General features: G+C 41.4%; 1 long non-coding RNA gene across 1 annotated transcript; it reads right to left on the reverse strand.

The window, feature by feature from the left end:
* Positions 1-667: 667 nt before the first annotated feature.
* LOC128468153 (uncharacterized) lies at positions 668-8,166 on the reverse strand. Its single transcript, XR_008345816.1, has 3 exons — positions 8,034-8,166; positions 4,486-4,516; positions 668-1,357 (listed from the first exon to the last, which is right to left on the reverse strand). It is a non-coding gene; the product is annotated as an uncharacterized LOC128468153 (long non-coding RNA).
* Positions 8,167-10,794: the final 2,628 nt, after the last annotated feature.

A 10,794-nucleotide genomic window follows, 5' to 3' on the forward strand; every position in this document is an offset into this window, starting at 1 on the left:
AGCTCGCACTGTGCAAGCAACTTCTCTTGTACCGCCTAAGGGAAGCAGGAAGGGAGCAGGGTCATGTGATGTGATGTATATTGACGTGACTCCACTGGGTTCCTGCTTCCCGTGGGAGGTACAAGAGACGTAATTAAGTTACCTCATTACTGCATAAAACGATGCGTCTAAATGTGCTGTTCCATTTAGATAAAACAGAGCTGTCATTTAATTGTTTACTCTTAAGTTTTATTCACACAGAAACAACACATAAACTTTTAAGAATGCTCTTCTGCTGCATGGCACATATAACATATAAGTGGCTGATTTTCTGACAATTAAGCATCCCCTGAGAAATTAGTCAGAATTGTATGTAATTGGATAATTTGTGGGTAAGGTTTAGGTATTCAATAGTACTAGAAATTGTTGAATGTAGGATTCTGATAATGCTGTATTTAGTGAAAATTTAAGCAATCTTACTTTAGTTTTACTATCTCATGTAATTTTTTATGTTGTATAGATTTTTTAGATTTTGTTGTATTGTTTTTATGTGTAGAATAGTGTAACTTTTTAGAGTGTAACTATGAGATAAACTCATAAATATATGTATAATATATGTATTTTATACACTAGTATATGTGCTCTATTTTGTCCTTTAAAGAAAAAACTTTGAAAAAGGGTCATAATATTACACCATGAACATTTTATTAACACAGACTGAGCAGTGTGGGGACGTCCATTTTACAAACTTATAATGCACATAAACATAATTTGTCAGTACAATAGCTATTTTTACTGCTGTATACATACATGCCAGCATAGTTATTAGGGAACTAAACCAGCCAGTGTGAAATTAAAAATGCTTGTTATGGTCAATATTTAGTTATGATTAACAAATGTAACAACTGTAAATGACACCTGTTTTTTAACATGTGGGAAATTAAGTGGTTTAATAACAAAGCTTTCTTAAAGAAACAAAATTGGCCCTTCCCTTGTTTTATGTTTTTGCATTTCCATCTAAGATATCTGCAGTTGTCAATAACTGCACGTTTCTATGGCTGCATTTTTTTCTAACATTTACATAATGTGTTTTACAATAAATCATTACAAGCATTGACTCCATAGAGGTCTACCTGTTTTGTCCTAAAATGTGGATTCCAGTAGAACTTTGTCCATGTATATAGTGTTTTGTTAGCCAGCCAAAATATCCATACTATGTTTACAGTAGGCAGGAAGCGTGATAGAGAGCCGTATATATATACATGCATGTCTCCATATGATGATACCAAAAAGATGTCCATGAATCCCCATAAATTTCACATTGTCGTCAGTCTTCAATATTTATACTACAAATCATGGTGTCCCTACATCTCCTTGTCTGAAAGTCAGATAGAAAAGATTAGATAGACAAGATTAGAAATGGCAAAAGTTGCCCTGGAGCAACAGCAGGTAAAGTAATGACAGTAACTAGACAGTTATGGTAAAATTTAATCTGCATAAAAAAAAACTGGCTACTGATCATAATGATTGTGTTAACCTATGGTACATCAAGTCTACTTATCCCAACCTGGTTATGCATGACATTTTGAAGGCGTTACAAAAAAACTGTTTTGCATCATTTTTGATGTTCATGGAACTAGACATTACAGCTCAAGTAACTCCTTGTTTCTTAGTTGACTTTTTCTGAATCATGCAAATATCTATTTAGCTGTTAGGTATCCTGGCGTAAATTCAGAGGAGTTGCAGTAGAGTTGACTTACTTGAGTTAGCAATTATCATCAAAGTGAACTGCAATTAATCAATGTTTCCAAATACTACAAATTGCAATTCAGTTTATTATATTCTTCTGTTATGCATATTGCATATTACAAAATACACTATATGGAAAAAAGTATAGGGACACTTGACCATTACACGAATAGGGACTTTTATGACATCATATTCTGAAATATTATAAAAATACATACTGTATACATTAGGTAGTGGGTCCCCCTTTGCAGCTATAATAGCTTTCAATCTTCTGGGAAGGCTTACCACAAGATTTGTGGGTGTTTCTGTACGAATTTGCCCATTCATTCAGTAGAGCATTTCTGAGGTCATTCAATCATGGCCTTGCCTTTTGCACTTGAGCACAGGCATGCTAGAATAGAGATGGGCCTTCCCCAAACTATTCCCACAAAGTTGGAAGCATAGCATTGTCCAAAATTTATTGGTATGCTGAAGGAGGAATAGAATGTGATGTTGGTGTAATGGTCAGGTGTTCCAATGTCCAAGTCCATTTAGTGTAGCTATAAACTTAAAGAGACAGTTTACTGTGAACACACCCCAGCTCTCAGCATTCACTGAGGCAGCACTGGAACAGATTGGTGGTAAGTATGTCACGTGGATGTAGATGTGTTCAGCCGACTCTTGACTCAGGAAGGGTAAACATTGAAAGCCTCAGTAAAGACCTGCTCTCCAGCCATGCCTCTTACTACATCCCATGAGACAAAAAAGTCCTTCTTTGCTGTTCGAAAATGTTTAGAGGTGTTATAGGAAGTTAGAATAATTTAATTGAGGCTTCTTTACTAAACAGTGAGTTGTAGATTAGCTGACATGCTCTACACAATATTAAGGTACAAGTTCAGCTAGCTGTAAATGAGGTGTTCTGATAAGGAGGTGTAAATATTAGACTTGTGCATTCATTTCATTCATCATGATTCACCCATTCGTCATCACGTGCACGACCACCATTACAAGCCATTTTGGCGCTTGTTGATGAGGCATAGTGGGAGGGACTATGTATACCAGGGTACATAATGACGGATTGGTAGAAATAGCCCAAAAAAGGGGGGTGGTCTCATTGATGGTAATGGCTGTATTGATGGGTCTAACAACCTGTGGGAGTTTCTCCTTACTTTTTTCACTCTGGCCAATCAGCATTTACAAGGGGAATGGACATGCATTAGATAAATACCGTGGATATAAAAAGTCTACACACCCCTGCTAAAATGCCAGGTTCTTGTGATTTTAAAGAATGAGAACTGCCAGAACTTTTTCCATCTTTTATGTGACCTATAACGTGAACAATTCAATTTTAACAGCGGTGTGTAGACAGTTTATATCCACTGTGAATCTCCTGATGCTATTTTACTAGTCAGTAGCAGCAGTTACAGACTGATGAGAGTTGGCGTGTGAGACAGTGACAGTTGGCTTAGTTTAATTAATAGTTAATTCATTTTACTGCAGAAAATGTTGGGTGGATTGGAGAAGCTGTGGTGAATTACAGGGGCTGAAGCAAATATTTTCCCCCTATTCCTGAGTAGAGTTTAATTGATTAACACAATTGGCCATTTATACTACTAGCCAAACCTTTTTGTGTAATTTGTGGATAAGTAAATTTTTTAACCATTCTATAATATTATCTATTATTCTTCTTAATTGATAAATATTGGTGACAATATAGTATGTACAATATATTATACTGGGGAAACTCAGTCCTGCTCCACAGGGATGCATGTGGATCATCTGCCAGTGTCTGCCTGCTCAGGCACAGTGCTCTACTACTGCTGCTCACCTCTTTAACCGTCCTTACTCTAGGGGAACCTTTACATTTCTAGAATATTGTGGTGGAAATCAGCACTGCTCCATGGGGCTGCATTTGCCTATCATTTGCCAGTGCCTGCCTGCCCAGGCCCAGTGCCCTACTACAACTACACCTCTGCCTAACTCTGGTGAAACCTTTTTTCTTAAAATGTCCATGATATTGTGGAAATTCAGTTATGCTCCATGAGGCTGCACATTCCTATTATCTGCCAGTGTCTACCTGCTCAAGGCCAATGCCCTACTACTACTACTACTACTACCACTACTATTGCTGCTGCACCTCTTTGACTGTCCTACCTCTGGGGCAACCTTTTTTTAAAAAAAATTCTATAAAGAAAGGTGAGTCCAGAAGGTGTCAGGGACCTCCTCCTTTGGAAACACCCCTTCGCCTAAATGTCATTCCAAATAAAAAAGGCCCACAAATGTCATCCAAGCAGAACAGATTGGAAACTAAATACATTGCCTGAAAATGAATCCAGCAAAAATGAAAAGAAAAAAAAGTGTTTTTGCTCGCCGTGCAGTAATTTTTTTTCCATATCACTGCAAAATTATCTGCAGAAAGGGCAAAAGGTACATTTACTTAATAAGTATTAAAAATAAGGTAGACTGAGAAAAATATCTTATTGTAGGGTCGGTCGAGAATGTATATAAAAACTTAAGCATATCCTGAGCAGTAATAACAATGAAGCTTGCTAGAGAGGAAGCAGGCAAATTAGATGAGGTATATTTGCTCATACCATCAATCTCCCATGGGAAAATAGAAATATGCAAATAAATTGAACTATTAAAAAAAAGAAAAGAGCACACTATATATGAACAAATACTTCAAATTCTTCACATTATTATTTAGCGGGAGATACTGAGATACAAATTGACATTTCTGGTCAATTGGCTTACAAAAAAGCAGAAAAAAGTTCTTACCTAAACGCCTTCAGATTAAATGATTCTGAATCTATGGTATTAACAGAAAAAGAAAACATGGTAAGAAAACATCTGTACTGTGATAAGCCAGTGTTTGAAACATCAATTGTGTCTGGCAAGCTGACAACTTTAGATCTAGCGCAAGACTACAGCAGGAAAACAAAACAAAAATCACATTTAGCACAGCTTAGCTATGGTGCTAGTTATGAGTACAGAGGCATTAAAAGTGAAGGGCAATTGCCCCAGGGCCCCTGGTAGCAAAAGGACTTCCACTTGCTGCTTACTTACTCATACCTGCCAACTGTCCTGATTTTTAAGGCACTGTAATGGCAAAGTTTTCTCCTGGCTTATGCGTCACCTCTCGCTGAAGAGACCGGCTTGTGGCTTTCCAACAAGCTTTACTAAGCTTCCGCGGCTCAGTAAAGCTGTAGCATCTTCTTCTCACCAGTCCTTCTGGAGTGTTTCCTTAAAGGGACCTAAGCCTCCATTCACACCCTCTTCTGGACCTTTGAGGAAGTGCTCATTGAGGCCTTGGTCAGTGGAGCTGCTACCAGGGGAGGAGAAAAGAAGACACAAGAAGAAGATGCAAGAGAAGAAGTGGAGCTGCAGGAAATGAGACAGAGACATGGAAGCTGTTGGCAGATAAGGTAGGGAGACACTGAGAGAGGCAGTGAGAGCATGTGAGAGAGTGAGTAAGAGTGTAAGAGAGCATGAGTGAGAGAGAATGTAATTAAGAGTGAGTGAGACTGTGAGAGTGTATGAAAGTGAGAGGTCATAAGAGCGTGAAAGTGTGAGAGAGCATGAGTGAGAGTGTGAGAGAACGTGGGTGAGCTTGAAAGTGTAAGTGAGCATGAATGAGAATATGAGAGCATGAGAGAGTATGAGACAGCATGAGTGTGAGAGAGTGCGTGAGATTGTGGGAGAGAGAGTCTGAAAGAAAATGAGAGAGCCTGAATAAGAGTATGATTGAGTGAGAGCTTGAGAGAGTGTGAGAGCCTGAGAGTGTGAGAATGAGTCAGAGTGTGAGAGCGTGAGTGTGACGGAGACCCATACTCGGACTGAGTAGCTCCCTGATGAAGAGGAGAGGCTAGCGACACTCTGCCTGGATGGCAGAACTTCAGCTGGGGCGGTAGGGCCGAATGGTGTTTGACCGTCAGAAGTGGCCAGAGACCAGTGGTAGTGGTAGTCTGCTCTGATGCCAGCACTTCTGCTGGGGTTGTAATATTCTCTGGCTGTGGGGCAGTCTGCCAAACGCAGTCTAGCAGCTCTCTGTATGCCCTTTCCAGCTGCCGCTCTTTGACCAGATAGTCCAGATCAGATCTCAGCTCTGGAACTTCTCCGAGACCAAGCATTGCCTCTCTGTACTCCCCAATGTCCTCCAGGTCAGAGTCCCCTTCACTGCTTAATTCAAAGAAATCGGTGAGGCTCTCCCACAGCAATCCAGGGCCATCAAAATCATAACCCTCTGGAGACCATTCTGTCACAGTCCCCAAATATGCTTGCTCTGCATGCCACTGCAGAGCCCAATATCGACTGTCCAGCTCTACCTCCTGTGGGACCAGCTTATGCAATGTTGATACCCATTTTTTCTGGAGTCGCTGTCCCAGGAATGACATCCATAGTTCCCTTTGGTCTCCAATCCTTTGTCCTGAGCTTGGAAAACACTGGCCTCGGCTTATAACAGCCTCCTGGAGTGTCACCTTGCATAGTCACCCTCAAATCTGTTGCCTCAGTTTCAGGTATTGTTCCGTAGGCAGAGCAGTGGTGTAGCAGGGGAGAGTGACCCGCAGCAGCCCCTGGAACTCTGATGCCACGTTCATATCCCCCCACAAGGTGACCGAAGTCTGCTGTCCTGTCAGTCAATCCCAGTAGAAAGGAAGTGTCCCAAAGCTTGAGATTCTAAAAGTGCCTTTCCATCAGCTGTGACTTATCCGAGGATGAGGAAGGTATCCCGGTGGTGGTTTGAATATCCTATGGCAAGGAAAGACATCCCACCGCTGCCACCAAACGTCACAGAGACCTGTACTCTGACTGAGTAGCTCCGCCATAGAGATCTTCCTTGTCGCTGAAAGCTTAATTGCTCAAGGGATTAACCCTTCATATTCCCCCAAGCACTAGCCGAGACTTGGTGTAGGGGTAAAATAGAATTCTCTTTATTGAAGACAGCACAGGTATTTATACTGTTATACTGTACCACTGTCTATCTCTGGCTCATAAATAGTGATGTGGGAGTTAAGGTGTACAACCATCATTGTCTGGCTCAATGAATAGTAATTGGATTAATGCTGTACCACATACGTCAGGCTTACTATGTGCTTATGATCACCATGAGCTGGACCGTATCATATCTATGTTCGGCTAACTGTACAGTATGCTGAAGAGGACTGTGTTATAACCCCTCCACGTGCATCATGGAGATTACAAAACCTCTAGAGTGCCAAATGTTACTTTACTGTCTCATTGTCCCTTATGTCCCTTTAACCTCATGCAAAGTACTTGCTAAGGTCCCAGCCAGCCCAAAACGTGAATAAATCACTGTATTTGGGGAAATTTGTTTTACTATTATTTTTTAACCCCTTCAGGATGGGCATTCTTCTACTGCATCTTCCCTTGAAGACCGCAGTTTTTTTTTAAAAAAAAATTTATTCCGTGCTCGTGATTCGCTTCAATTCGCTTAATTGCACCTCCCCCAACACATTAATAAGGTTTTGGTAGCAGTATAAACTGCATTGTGTGCCCACTATGTAGGAGGTGAGAGTAGGTTCTCACCCTATTGAGAGTGTGCCTTGACGTGGTGGGTGAGCTTAATTATGCTTTGGCCAATTCATATAACAAAAACCTCTCATTTATATTATGTTTATATATTTGTTGCCAACTTTATTAGGTTGAGAAGCGCAGACAGTTTTTGTTTTTTGTATACACTTTACAGCCAACACACTGTATTTGCAGCATGCTCACACTGTTTGGTTAGCCTCATATTATACATTTGTATTATTTGCGCCTGAGACTAGCTTAGCGCACCGACATTTTTTTCCCTGTATGCTATTTTTACCATTTTGTCTGATGGGTGCCTAGTTATGTGTGAAATTCAGGTAATTTCATGCAGTTTTGTGAAAACAAAAAATTGCTTTACATGATGCCCCACCAGCATTGTGTGTGGTTCCCTTCCTGTTCCCTTGAGTATGTTTCCTAGGGATGCAATTTACAGCTTACTTCCTGTGACTGCCGACGGGTACATTTTAAACAATAATCCATAATTCTAGAAGGGAACCCAGTTATTTGCTACTGTACTCCCTGTATGTATATTTATGCATGTATGCATATCTAAAAAGTGTTTTCCTAGGGCCCAACCTGATCTTGACCCTGATGAGTACACACTAAAAGGCAATACATGAAAAGCACATAAAGTAGGATCATAAACTGTTCAAATAGTGCTGAAAGACTTGGCTTGAATTTATCCAAAAAATGGAGCTAGTGACCTAAAATGTGCGAAGCTCAGTAAGCCTAGAAAAAAAAAATGGGTCCATAAGAAGATAATTGCATCTTACCTGAAAACCAATAGTCCGGACTGTGCTTTTTTAACAAGCAGAGTTTCACAGCAATAAAGCTGATCCCAAAAAATGCACCTAGAGAGGCTCCCAAGACAGCATAACGCACATCTGAGTAAGATAAAAATAGACAAGCTACACGTTATAAGGAAAGACTGCTTACTGAGCCCTGTGTTATGTAAGTATATCTTGCAAGGGACAAAAATACTAGTGTGGCCTTCAATATATTCTTAAACAGTTGTTTACACAAAAAGACATTTTGATGGGGCAAAATGGACTTTCTCATACCACCACCCTTCTGCCAAAACACCCCAACATTTTATAAAGTAAAACTAAAAACATTTTAAATTGGAATACACAATAATGCTAGCTTGTTAGCTAGAAGAGGACCAACCTACTACACTTGTGAGCTTTTTCTGCCCATAACTTCAGTGTAGCTTATTTATAAAAATAGTCTGGAAACTGCAAAAAAAAACAAAAAAACATTGCCAAGTCTCACTTGGCTGTATCACAAATCAGACCCCAAATATAAAAAGGTCTCCCCTCACATGTTTTTAAAAAGGGTGGTAATTCCCTAAAAAATACCAAAGACAAGAGACTTTAAAACTAAGAAACGGAGAGCCTGAGAATTTAAATAATAGAACTGTGTGTAAACTTTGTCGAGACACTCACCTACCACCTCTTCTTCTTCTTCTCCTTTACTTGCAAAGAAACAATCTATACAAACAAGAAAAACATTACCCATTACATGATTATACTTTTTGGACTGTTAGTAATCTACTTATTTGGGTATTTCAAGTGGTAGCATTTTAACTCTTTCCATGCACTAATTCTACTAACACACTTTGTTGACACTTTGCAGTAGTATGTGCAGTGGTGTCACTCATGCATAGGTTTGTCAGGTTGTTTGTCTGGTAAAAAGCCACACTTGGGCATGTGCAATTCAGGGGTTTTTTTTAACTTAGAATTTTGGCATGTGGTCATTCTTCCCCTGTGTCCTGTTTGGAACATCTTTGCAGCTGGTCAGTTCAGTTTACTCCATCAAGCCATATACCGTATTGGCTCGGATATAGGCCGCCCCCGTATATAGGCCGCACCCTAAAAGTTTGGTGCTTTTTTAAAGAAAAAGTTTTTTTCTTTAAAAAAGCACCAAAAAAACATGCTGCCACTCTGTCCCCCCCCAGATATGCTGCCACTGTCCTCCCTCCCCGAGATATGCTACCACTGTCCTCCCTCCCCGAGATATGCTGCCACTGTCCTCCCTCCCCGAGATACGCTACCATTGTCCTCCCTCCCCGAGATATGCTGCCACTGTCCTCCCTCCCCGAGATACGCTACCACTGTCCTCCTCTGCCCCCCCGAGATATGCTACCACTGTCCTCCTCTGCCCCCCCCGAGATATGCTACCACTGTCCTCCTCTGCCCCCCCCCGAGATATGCTACCACTGTCCTCCTCTGCCCCCCCGAGATATGCTGCCACTGTCCTCCCTCCCCGAGATATGCTACCACTGTCCTCCTCTCACTCCCCCCCCGACTTACCGGAGCAGACTCCCGAGTATCTTGCGTGGCCGGCGGGGGACATCTACGCAATACAACTTCCAGTGCCGGCACTGGATGCGGACGATGCGCTTAGACAACCTCCCGTGCCGGCACCCCCCCCGTGGGAAGTGCTGGCAGGGGAGGCTGTCTGAGCGTATCGGGGAGTAGGATGCAGGTCCCCTGCACTGCTGCGGGGGATCTGTATCCTAACCCCGCTGCCTGCCCGGCGCCCGGGACTGCATGTCCCGGGCGTCGGGCGCTAGACCCCGAATATAGGCCGCACCCCCACTTTAAAGACTTAAAGTGGGGGGAAAAAGTGCGGCCTATATTCGAGCCAATACGGTATGCTTGAAAACTAGACACTGCAGGGTATTTCAAATGCTAATATTTTAACCCTTTCCATAATCCCCCCCACACACACACACACACACTGTACTTCAGGTTTGAATTATGCCAAACAACACCTGAGTACAGTGATACCACCCATGCATAGGTTTGTTAGGTTGTTTGGGGGTTAAAATGTCACATTTGGGAGGTGCAGCAACACCATCTGAGCGAAGAAGGCAATTGCTTTCTAGACTCATTCAACCTTATCATGTGCCACATCAATTATGGTCAGGGATTAAACATGGATCGGTAAAAACAGTAGTGTTGCATGCAGGAAAATAGCTTACGTATGTGTGTATGTGTGTGTATATATATATATATGTGTGTGTGTGTATGTATTTACACTATCTCACAAAATTGAGTACACCCCTCACCTTTTTGTAAATATTTTATTATATCTTTTCATGTGACAATACTGAAGAAATGACACTCTGCTACAATGTAACGTAGTGAGTGTACAGCCTGTATAACAGTGTAAATTTGCTGTCCATCAAAATAACTGAATACACAGCCATTAATGTCTAAACCTTGGCAACAAAAGTAAGTACACCCCTTATGTCCAAATTGGGCCCAATTAGCCATTTTCCCTCCCCGGTGTCATGTGACTCAATAGTGTTACAAGAAAGTTTTGTCCTCTGAAGTGACTACAAATGTAGGAAGGCATTTTCTCCCGGATAAATAAAAATTCCATCGTTCTATTTATTCCTATAGTAAGTAAAGTGCCAGGAAACAGATGACGCAATACACGCACCAGGACAGGCTCTTCCACACCGACACCCAAACACACACACACCAGGAAAGGTTATGCCACACGGACACGCAGGCACACACACCA

This window comes from Spea bombifrons, chromosome 11 (genome assembly GCF_027358695.1).
Source record: "Spea bombifrons isolate aSpeBom1 chromosome 11, aSpeBom1.2.pri, whole genome shotgun sequence".
NCBI classification, from domain to species: Eukaryota; Metazoa; Chordata; class Amphibia; order Anura; family Pelobatidae; genus Spea; species Spea bombifrons.